An 8,580-nucleotide genomic window follows, 5' to 3' on the forward strand; every position below is an offset into this window, starting at 1 on the left:
CATGGATTGCTTTTTTACTCTGTTGATTGTATCCTTTGATGCACAGAGGTTTTTAATTTTAATGTAGTCCAACGTATCTCTTTTTACTTCTATTGCCTATATTTTTGGTGTCATATCCAAAAAATCATTGCAAAATCCAATGTCATGAAGTCTTTCCCCTAAGTTTTCTTCTAAGAGTTTTATGTCTTACATTTAGGTCTTTAATTCATTTTGAATTAACTTCATTCTTTTGCATGTAAATATTAGTTATCCCAATACCATTTATCGAAAAGACTGTCTCCCCTCTCTCTCCTCCCCCCCAATTGAATGATCATGGCACCCTTGTCTAAATTTCTGGATTCTTTATTTGATTCCATTGGTCTATATGTCTGTTTTTATGCCAGTACCACAATGTTTTGATTACTGTAACTTTGTAATACTTTTTGAAACCAGGACGTATGAGACATCCAACTTTGTTATTTTTCACTGTTGTTTTGGCTCTGCAGGGTCCCTTGGGATTCTCTATGACTTTTATAAGGGTGTTTTGTATTTCTTTTTAAACATGCCATCGGGATTTTGGTAAAGATTGCATTAATTTGTTTGGATTGTATTCACATCTTAACAATATTAAATCTTCCAGCCCATGAATGTGGGGTATATTTCTATTTATTTGTGTCTTCCTTAAATTGTTTCAGCAATATTTTCAATGTATGACTATTTTACCTCTCTAAATGTTTTAAAAGTGTTATTTCATCTTTATAACAACATTAAGAAGTAGGTACTGTCATAACCTTCATTGATAAATGAGCATACTGAAGCACAGATGTTAAATAATTTGCCCATAGTCAAAGGACTGGTAGGTGGAGAGGCCAAGATCCAAACCTTGGCAGTCTCGCATAGGTCCTATGCTCTTAATTGCTTTACTGTATTATTTAAACAATTTCTGTAAATCTACAGTAGGAGATGACAGGAAGAAGCAAAGCCAGTTCAATTCCAGAACTCTGGAAAGGCTCAGGAATTGCAAGTACCAGATGTTTCACAAGGTAGAGGTAGGGATAGGGCTAAAAACAGGATAAAAGAAGAAGAGGATTCTCTCCTGCACCTTAATTAACCAGGCAATTAACAACCTCTCAGATCCCAGCAGGCCAGGGGAAGTTTATTCTTTGGAGAAGTTGAATCAGACAGGCTCTGCACTCAAGACACCAAGGACTGTGGAGGACTGACATCTTATTGAAAGCAGTAGAATTAAGTGAAAGTCAACATGCTGGACAGTGAGGCATTAAACCTCTCACTTCCACTAAGCTACTGGAAAGCAGACTGTCAGACAAAGATGGAATATAGAAGAAGGAGAAAAGCAATGAAATTAGAGGATCAGCCAAGAGGTCCAATAGCTGATTAACTGATTTTCAATAAGAAATAAGAAGGTAAGGGAAGGTAATTATTTAAGGGCTAAAACAAATATTCTAAAACTGAAGGATATGAGTTTGCAGACAAATAATTCACTGAGTGCTCAACACAATGAATAAAAACAACCCTACTCCAAGGCTTTTTATCGTGAAATTTCAGAACTCCAATCGTAAGAGCTCAATTGTTGGAGCCCATTTATTTTCTATTCCACTGTACTCTACTGTACTCTGAATTCACCGTATCCTGGAAAATAACCAAATTAAACAGAACAGTTCAGGTTCTTGTCTTCAGGTCACATTGATGTGTATTGTGGGATAAATGTAAAGTAATGAAGATATTAACATATGCATATTCACATAGTCCACTGGCTTGAAGGGATATTGTAGTGAGTACCATGACACCTGCATATATATCAATGAAAGGTTGACTACAAAAGGTTTATAATAAGGACGTGTAGAGTTTTTAGGAGTAGGTATCAATACAACCTACTTTCTTGTCCTGTGCCAAGCAAGTGGCTCTAAGAGTTTTCCTTAGATTGATTTTTATTCTCTTGCTTTCTACCTTACTATCATTACTCTGGTACTCTCGTGTTTCCACAAAAATAAGACCTAGCTAGACAATCAGCCCTAATGAATCTTTTGAAGCAAAAATTATATATAAGACTCAGTCTTATTTTACTATAAGACCAGGAATATAATATAATATAACATAATATAATATAATACCATATCTTATATTAATTTTTGCTCCAAAAGACGCATTACAGCTGATTGTCTGGCTAGGTCTTATTTTGGGGGAAAGATGGTCCCTGGGGAAAAGACCCTGGAACACACATAACTATTCTTACAAAATTCTCTCAGACTAACCAATCCCAGGATCTCTATTTGGAATTCTATTTGAGAAATGAATGCCTTGCAAAGATGTAGTTAACTCTTAAAAAACAAACAAAAACTTTAAGCAATTATTTGAGCTCTGTCTTTGACAGTGAAGACAAATGGAGCTGCAAAGATTCCTTTGATAAGAGAATTGTTTGGTAACCTGTTGAGAAGGGAGATAAATCAAGTTGGAAGTAGGATGTAAAAGCAGGCTGTGCTGGTTATTAAATTATTGTCACTCAGCTCCAAATCCAACTTTCTATATTGGATTTTGTGAGGCTGGTGCTGGATCTCTGCATAACATTTTCCTCTTTGCCAGCCCGCATCTGTAAGGTTCTGCCAACAGGAGGTACTCTTTCTGGAAGGCAGAAAGAGGGGAGAAGTGACCTTCTTCTTGTTTACTTTTTGTTCTGGTCAATATCATCTCAGCCAGAGCCCTTTGCCCCAATGATAGTGGTTGATTCTAGTCTCCAGCTTCTTTTGGAACTCCCATCATTGGCTTCATCTTGTCCCTTCAGTGGTATCAGCAGCAGCCAGGTTTTGCTCTTTCAGAGGTGAAATGAAGCACCATGAGGTACCTCCTTAGACTTTCCCTTTGTTCCCTCAGCCTTAGTGGTGGCATCTAAGTGGTTACTATCTCTGGGTGCCTTAAAATTTCTCTTTTTGCTCTTCCAGCCCTCGCATATCTGCGTAACCAATTCTCTATATTAAATTCCCTCGATTGAAATGCTTACAGTAGTTTCTATTTTCCTGACTAGACCTAGACAGATACAGACTGTCGTAAAAATATGTAGACATGATCTGGTTTTCTTGTCAGTTGAGAACTACTATGTGATCCTTCTGGACAAAATTTTATAGCCTCCTCCCATTTCTGATATTGACACGTGATTTAGTAAATTTTAGAACATATAGTGAAAAACTATGGTACCTAAAAGGCCAGATGGTACGTGATCTGAGAAAAATAGTAGTAAGTGGGGATTTTGACACCTTTCCTTTGTAGCTCACCTTTGGAGTCAGGCCATTGAGTCTGAGGGAATGCACACCTACTATATAGGCTCTGTACTCTGTTGCTGTGACGAAAACCCAATTCAAATTAGTGTAAGCCAAAAAGAGATGATATATTTTGTTGAGTACTAGAAAATCTAAGAGCAGAGCTAGTTTTAGGTACCAATGAATTCTTGAGTTCAGACATATTAAGACAGAGTCTATGCATATCTTGGTTTAGAGTTCCTCCTAATTCTCAGGCAGGGTCTTTCAATGCCGTGGTAAAGATAGGTATACAGTTTGTTCTTAGAGTCTCACATATGTCAGTCATTCTTAGGGCTTATGATTCCAGAGAAAAGTAAGACCTAATCTCCCATCTTTCATTTTCAAACCCCATAGCCATTGAGCTCATTTGTATGCCTGGGCTACATGTGAACTAACTGCTATGGCCAGAAAGAAAAGATAAAATAATTGGCTATATCTGTTGAAATGACTAGTAGATTGGGGAAACAACAGATATAGATAGAGAAACATGGTGAATGATGGTGATAATAGCTACTCTTGTTTATCTCATTTAATACACAAAACTACCCTGTTATGGTCTGAATGTTTGTGTCCCCCCAAAAATTCATGTTGAAATGCCCAATGTGATGGTATTTGGAAGTGGGGCTTTGGGAGGTTTTTCTTCTTCTTCTTCTTCTTTTTTTTACAGTTCACATTTTCTTTACTTATAAGGAAAATACACACATTTAAGAAACTCTTACCCTCCATTGATCCCCAGCCCAGATATCCATAGTCTCACCAGAAAATTTGGTATTAGGTGGTTGTTTTGTTAGCTGTTCTGTCACTTAAAATCTTATAACCCATTTTAATGACTAAAAGATGAGAGTTAGTTGCATATGTAGTTATGGCTTAATAGGAAGGTAGTTAAATTAGTTTGCTTTTAAGAAGCACAAACAGTATAGATTTAAATGATGGTTTGGCAATAAGTATAAATGTACGGTAAAAAGGCTAGTCTTTTCAGACCAAAGCCAACAGCTATTTTAGTTTATTAAAATACATTTCACAGCCACAACAATGTGTCTGGCACTAATTCAAAACATATCCAGCAGCTCACTCAACTGCCCACTCTGAGACACTCCTGGCACTGCCAGCTGACAGACCCGGATGTCGGGCTCCATGGAAACAGCTGCACAGACTGCCTCCCCCATGCCACCTTCTGGGTGGTGACCCTCCCCTGTGGTAACGTGGCCACCTGTGGATTTTGCATCAGTGATGATGGTGGCAGTATCCAGGGATTTAATGGTAAACAGGTTGATGATGAGGACAGAAATACTTTGCTTGGAAAGATTCTTGGCAGCTGCGAAAACTTCATGCAGAATAACTCCAGCTCCAAGAGCTGTGACCTTGTTGACGACACTGTGGCAGACGACCTGGCCTGTCCAATCTCAAAACTTTCTTATTGGGTGTAAATAACAGCACCCAATAGGTCGGCTGGTCTGAATGTAGCACCCTCCCTTGGTATTGGCTGCCAGGAGCACTGCATGCTCCGACGAGATGGCATCACTTGGATAGAAAATGGTGCAGTTGGGAATGGTCATAACATGGCCAGATCCTCCAGGGCCATCTGGGAGGGGCTGTTGTCATCAATGGATATCCTGCAGTGGGTAATAAGGTTGCTGTTGGTTTGAGAGATGGCCCCCATCTGGATCTGATCAAATGCTTGGGTGAAAAAGGCAGTGAAGGTGCTAGCAAAAACAATGGTCCGAAGATGGGTGGTGCGTCCCAGTGCCACACTCACCATGTTTTGCTCAGCAATAACACACTCGACGAAGTGCTCTGGGTGCTCCTTCTTGAATATCTCAGAGAAGGTGTAATTCTTGGTGTCACTGTCCAGCACAAGGACTCTATCACTTATGTGGCCCAGGTTAGCCAGAGCCAAACCACATGCTTTCCGAGTAGCTACCTTGTCACTGATTTTGTAAGAAGGTGGAGAGGTCATTTCATTTTTGTGATGTTGATTGGAGGTGAGACTTCAATAAGGGGTTTTGGTTCAAGATTCCTGTTGGTCTGTATTTGGCTCTCCATTAGTTTGACAATTGCATGTGCTCTTTCTTTTGGTATTAGCTTTCCATACCAATTTTCTTCATCTTCAGTGCTTGATATGCCCCAGCCCTTGAAGGTCTTGTTAACTATAGGAGTGGGTTTTTTGCTCACTTGAGTTGCTTGCCAGAACACCTGTCACAGAGCCTCCAGGTCGTGGCCATCCACCATGAAAGTATTCCACACAAAGTCTTCGCAGCACTTCTGATAAATGTCTAGGCAGTGATTGAGGGGCAAGGTGCCACTGTGGCCCAGGTGGTTCACATCAAAGATGGCCACGAGATTGTTCAGATTGTAGTGGAGAGCGAAGGCCAACGCCTCCCAGACGGAGCCTTCCGAGGACTCGCCATCTCCCATGAGGCAGAACACTTGGTAGTTGGCCTTGTCAAAGTACTTGCCAGTATATGCCATCCTGCATGCGGCCCCCACTCCTTGTCCAAGCCATCCAGGTGCCATATCAACAGTCTCTTGTAGAGGATGAATTGGTCGATCATTGTTCGGGTTCTCTGGGTCCATCTGTTTATACCTCAGGACAGGAAGAACAGCACAGACATGCTCTCAGCAGCACTGCTGCATGGCGTGGGGTGGCCGGAGCTCAAGGCACATGTGGCCTGATGGAGTGGATGTGCAGGCGATTGGCCATGTCCCGCAGTACCTCAGAGTCAATGCGTCAGGCCGTGGTGGCGCTCGCCTCAGGGTCAGACATAGCTGCAATCACTTCGGTGTCTGAGGAGCAAGTGCCTGGGAGGTTTGTAAGTGATGAAGGTGGGGACCTCTTGACTGGGATTAGTGCCCTCATAAAAGACAGCCTAGAGAGTTCCCCAGCCCTTCCACCATGTGAAGGCACAGCAAGAAGGTTCTGTTTATGAACCAGGAAGGGACCCTCATCAGACTCCAAATCTGCTGGTGCCTGGATCTTGAACTCCCCAGCCTCTAGAACTACGAGAAATAAATGCTTATAAACAAAAGCTATCTAAAGATGGTGTTTAGTTATAGCAGCCTGAACAGACTAACGACCTATGGTATAGATATTACTAAACCTACTTTAACCCATTAAGACACAGACATTTGTGAGTTGGATTCAAGTCCAGGTCCGATAACTCCCAAGGGCCTGTTGTTTCCATCCTAATGCATTGCTTATCCTATAAAACCATGTCCAAGAGAGAAACCGAGGGTCACATTGATGTCATATTTGTTTTTTGGTCCTGGAGGGTTGACCTTGGACCTAAAGACAGAAAATACAGTTCAAGGGAATAGAGAAGAAGTGAGGAGTGAAATGGGAATGAGATGTGGGAGTCCAGGGCTCAAGCTGGCTGAGATGTGTCTGTGATCAAAGACTCTGGATGTAAAGGGCTTATCATCTTCCAGGTGCTGGTTGCCCAAGAAGTACCAGTGATTTGTTCGGCTCAGAGTGAGCAGTTGATTTTTTGTTCTAGATGAAGCCACAACTTCTCTTGACTGAACTCCAGTTAGCTCTGGCTTCATTTTAGTCCTGAGGTACCTACATGGAGCTCTCTTCTTCAGCAGCAGCTTTCCTCCCTCTGACTCTTCCTGCCCTCACCCTTCATCTAAGCATCAGGATGAAATGTAATCATCCTGGAGAGCATGGGTGTGTGCTTTCCTGAGCTGTGTACGGGTTAATCACAAGAGACACGCACTGCATCTCTCTTAGGCAGACTTGACCTTGTTGGAAAGACTCACTCAGCCTGATTTTCCACAGTTCATGACAACAGGCTCAGGGATGAGTTTAGGTCTAAGCAAAGTCTGATTCAGAGAAAAGAGTACACAGGTGTAAACACTATTTATTTTTGAATCAACAAATATTAACAGAGACGCTAGCATATTCCTGGTACTGTGCTATGTCTTAGGATGGGTGGAGGCAGAAAGGAGAAAGAAGAACAAAAAGTAGAAGACTAGTCCCTGCCAATGAAAGCCTTTCTAACTAGACTTCAGTACAAGAAAATTTGAGAGAGTATTTGAGGGTGAGATGATCAAATATAATGGCTACAGTGCTCAATCATTTGATGAATCTTTATTAGATGTCTCCTATATGCCAGGCAATATGCTGGGCACTGGCGGACACAATTATTTTCCTTAAGGAGCTTAAGTCTAGAAGGAGATGTTTACAAATAGGTGAAAGGCCATTGCAAACATTTTTGAGTGTCAGTGCTAAATGATGGCATTACACTGGCCTTTGCCTTTTGAACTGAGGGTACAAAGATGAATAGGACAAAAATTTCATCCTTTAGCAAGATCTCATACTAATGGTAATGACAATCATGCAAACAGATACATTTTCTTTTTTTATTTATTAAATGTATTGGGGTGACATTGGTTAGTCATGTTACATAAGTTTCAGGTGTACAATTCTGTAATCCATCATCTATATATTGCGTTGTGTGTTCACCACCCAGAGTCAGCTCTCCTTCCATCACCATATAAAATATGATCAATATAAGAATGAACCAAGTACCATGGGAACTCAGATAAAGGAGAATGTAACTCTGTACTGTATGAAGTGTGGGTGGCAAAGGTGGGCATGATCAAGGGAGAAGGAAAACTTGGGATAGAATGATGGAAGAGTAGGCATGTGCCAGATGGATGAGACATTACAAGCAGAGAGCAGCATGTGAACTGTCATTGCAATATAAAAAAATCATGGGGGCGTTTGGCACCTGCAAGTAGCTGTCCAAGTTTGGGGTGAATAAGAGTGAGTGGAGGGAGATGAAGCCAGAGAGGCAGGCAGGGGCCAGATCTTAAAGGGTCTATAGGGCACGCGTTAGAGAGCTTCGATTTTATCTAGAAACAATGAAGAATCACTGAAGCATTTTAAGATGGGAAATGAATTTAATAGTTTTGAAATGTAGGAGGAAGATGACATTTGAAGCAAAGGGACCTGTTAGAGGGTCATTTTAATCAATCAGGTAAGAGACAATGGTTTGGCAGTAGGCATGGGGATGAAGAGGAAAGAACTAAGTCTAGAAATACTTGGGAGTTAGTATTTTCAGGACTTGGGTATGTGGAGTGAGGGAGGAGAAATACTCTAGAAGAGTCCATGTTTCTTACTTGGACAGTTGGGTGCATGGTGATGCCATTTACCGAGATTTGGGATGTGGGAAATGTGATGGTTAATGTTTTGTGTCAACTTGGCTAGGCGGTTTGGTCAAACACCAGTCTGGATGTTGCTGTGAAGATATATATATATATATATATATATATATATATATATATA

General features: G+C 41.0%; 1 pseudogene across 1 annotated transcript; it reads right to left on the reverse strand.

The window, feature by feature from the left end:
• Window positions 1-4,288: 4,288 nt before the first annotated feature.
• On the reverse strand, window positions 4,289-6,023 carry LOC308503926 (transketolase-like protein 1; annotated as a pseudogene). Its single transcript has one exon. The product of its transcript is annotated as a transketolase-like protein 1 (transcript).
• Between the last annotated feature and the right edge of the window lie 2,557 nt (window positions 6,024-8,580).

This window comes from Rhinolophus hipposideros (genome assembly GCF_964194185.1).
Source record: "Rhinolophus hipposideros genome assembly, chromosome: 10".
Classification (NCBI taxonomy): Eukaryota; Metazoa; Chordata; class Mammalia; order Chiroptera; family Rhinolophidae; genus Rhinolophus; species Rhinolophus hipposideros.